This window comes from Chenopodium album, chromosome 13 (genome assembly GCF_948465745.1).
Source record: "Chenopodium album chromosome 13, dcCheAlbu1.1, whole genome shotgun sequence".
Classification (NCBI taxonomy): domain Eukaryota; kingdom Viridiplantae; phylum Streptophyta; class Magnoliopsida; order Caryophyllales; family Amaranthaceae; genus Chenopodium; species Chenopodium album.
In genome coordinates this window covers 22312495-22315839 of record NC_137846.1, presented here as the reverse complement: position 1 = coordinate 22315839, position 3345 = coordinate 22312495, and the positions used below count along the sequence as shown (strand labels likewise).

Genomic DNA, 3345 nt, shown 5'->3' with positions numbered 1-3345 from the left:
TGATGACAAATACAATGCCATGATGTCTTATACAGTTATATTCCGCAACATACTGGTAGGTAGCCTAAGACACATAACCATCCAAATCAGTTACAAAATGTTCATAATGTGAAAGAATTTGGAGAAGGTGCTGATTATCACCCCGTACATTCAATAATATGGGTAACATTGATATTGATGAAATCGTCAACGCCCTTCAATCACAATCTTGAAGCAATAGTTAGTCTGGTGGTTGCACAAAAGTACGCTAACAAAAGGAAAGGATTAGTACAGGTGGTGCGACTTCCACCATGACCTTGGACACAGAACTGAAGATTGCATCACCCTCAAAGAAGTGGCCACCTTTTTACTAAGAAGGATCATTGAAAAGACTTGCTTCAATAAAAACAGAAGCAATTTATGTACTACCAAAATTCAATTTTCTGTTTGGTTTGTACATATATTTTCAGACATCCTGCATTTACAGAGAAGCAGAAGAGTAAAGTAACAGCAAATCTCCAACATGGTAGCTAAGTGGCTAAAGCTCCAAAACACAGAACAAAGTGTGAGATTCTCAATGAAAGCATAGCTATAGACAAGCTTCCAACTGTGAAAGCACTGGTTACACCATGCCACGGCTTTCCCAAAAAACTCTCAATCAATTGTTTCTTCAGGCACTTAAACTTGTACCATCAGAGCACTGATACTTATCGAACAATCAAGCTGCCAAAAAATCTTGCAGATATATTTCATGTTCAGGAAGGTCTTCATAAAGGTAAGAAGTTTCATGTTTTTTCATCTGGAAGGCCAATACGTCTAGGACTTCATATATTAGTGAACCTTCTGGATGACATCTTTCTTCCACACCAAATATGTGATTCTTTCCACCAACTTGGATAAGGCTTTGCCCAGGAAATTTCTTCACTTTGTTGCATTTCATTAGTTCTCTAACTTTAGATACACCATCCCATTTTCCTGCTGAAGCATACATATTTGCCATTTCCACATAGGAAACAGCAGCTTGAGGCTCCAGTTGACATAGATGATAAGCAACATGCTCACCAATCTCAACATTTTGGTGGATTTTACAGCCATTGATCAATGCACCCCATATGGCAGCGTCAGGGTCATAGGGCATGCTTTTGATGAACTCTAATGCTTCTTTGAACTTTCCCTTGCGCCCAAGAAGGTCAACCATGCAGGAGTAATGCTCCAACCCAGGATTTAAATTATATACTCTGGTCATCAGATCAAAATACTCCATTCCTTTATCCAGGAAACCTGCGTGAATGCAGGCTTGTAGAATGGCAAGAAATGTTATGCGGTTTGGTTTCAAACCTAGCTCAACCATTTTGGAGAAAAGCTCCAAAGCCTCTATAAATTCTCCATTTAGTGCAAGCCCAGAAATCATTGTGGTCCAAGAGACAACTGTTTTTGAAGGAATTGAGTAAAATACTTCTTTAGCTTTATCGACATGTCCACATTTAGCATACATGTCAACAATTGAGTTACACACCATAACATTACCTCTAAGCCCGTTAGAACAGGCATAATCATCAAGCCATTTGCCAAGTTCAAGTGAACCTGTTTGACCGCAGCTTGAGAGCAGAGACAGAAGAGTGACAACATCAGGTTTTTCACCTGCCCTTTCCATATCCAAAAACAAGGAATATGCCTTGTCTAAACATCCTTTCACTGCATAACAACTTATCATTGCGGTCCAGGAGATACATGTTTTATATGTCATAAACTGAAACAAGTGCCATGCTGAATCAATATCTCCACACCTCGAGTACATTGTTAGCAATGTGTTGGCCACAGCAACATCATACTCGCAACCAAACTGAATCACGTGGGAATGAATTACCTTGCCGTGAGATAAACCGTCAGGCTGCACACACGAAGATAAAAGACTTAGAAATGTGCTTATATCAGGTTTATGTCCATCATTAGACATGCACCGGTATAAATGTAATGTTTTATAATAATTCCCGACTAAAGCATGTCCAGCAATCAGAGAATTCCACGAAACAATTGTCCTCGATTCAGAGTATATTCCATCAAACATGCCCTCAGCAGAAACCAAGTCCCCACATTTACTATAACAAGAAATCAATGTATTAACCAAAGAAACATCATTCAACATCCCAACACGAATTCCGAATGCATGAACACCTTTAACCAGATTAACATCCTTCAACTCAACAACAGATTGTGTCAATCCTATGATAGTGATAAAATCAGGGACAAACCCCAGCAGTCTCATTTCCCTAAAAAGTACTAAAAATCTATCCACAGAACCCAACTGAGCAAAACCCAAAAGCATTGCATTCCACAAAGTCACATCTCTTTTAGGCATTTTCTCGAACACCTTGTGTGCAAAATCCAGTTCGTTACATTTGACGTACATGTTAATAACTGCAGTACCAACAAAAATATCCGACAAAAAGGATGATTTGAAAACATGGGCATGAATTGATTGAGATAGTTTAAGGTCTGAAATCTTTGCACAAGCTTTAGCAACAAAGGGAAAGGTCAGATTATCTGGGGATGAACCAATTTGCTTCATTTGACGAAAGAGTAAAAGGGCTTTGTGAGAGTAGCCATTGTTGACAGCTTCTCTGATTTGGGAGTTCCAATTTCCAACGGTCGGATACTTTGAAAATTGGTTGAGCAATGGGGTCATTGAAGGTCTTACCATTTGTCATTATTTTTGTCGAAGGTATATGGACAGTTAGCTGAGCTGAATGATAACCATACATACATATCATAGAAAATAATTTTAAGGAAAATTTTTAAATTACCACGAAAAAAATGTAACCATTTTCGAACTAATCACCCGTTTAATTTTTTATTTTAAACTACCATCTCTTAAATTAAATAAAAGCTCACATTACCCCCCGTTTAAAAAATCTGGTGGATTTTCCGTCTGTGGGCCCCACCTAACGCTTAATTTAACCCTTTTGACTGATTTTTCTCCGATTTTTCTCTTTAAAAACGCTTTAGCTCCTAACTTCAATTCACATTTCCATCACCTAATTCTACCAAATTTCACTATAAATGGGGTAAATAGATAGATTTGGGAATTAGGGTTCATAGAATCTTGGGATTTCAGAGCGCTCTAAACATTCGGCCTCTTAGATGAAATTGGATGAAAATTGGAGCGACTGCTTCTTAATTAGGGAGCGCCCGCTTTGAATTCAAATTGAATTGGGGCTGAAATTGAAAGTTGCGGCGATTGCGATTCACTCTTGCCGGCGCTTAGCTGCTGCAATTAACTCCTTTTTGTGGGCTGCTGATACGGTTGGAGAGGGGGATGCGAGTCGTTGCACGGCTGTTTGCGGCTACAGATGAAGTGGAATCGGA

The 3345-nt window shown here is 39.0% G+C and overlaps 1 pseudogene; it reads right to left on the bottom strand.

Moving 5' to 3' along the window:
* Positions 1-345: 345 nt before the first annotated feature.
* LOC145576500 (pentatricopeptide repeat-containing protein At4g19191, mitochondrial pseudogene) lies at positions 346-2695 on the bottom strand (annotated as a pseudogene).
* Between the last annotated feature and the right edge of the window lie 650 nt (positions 2696-3345).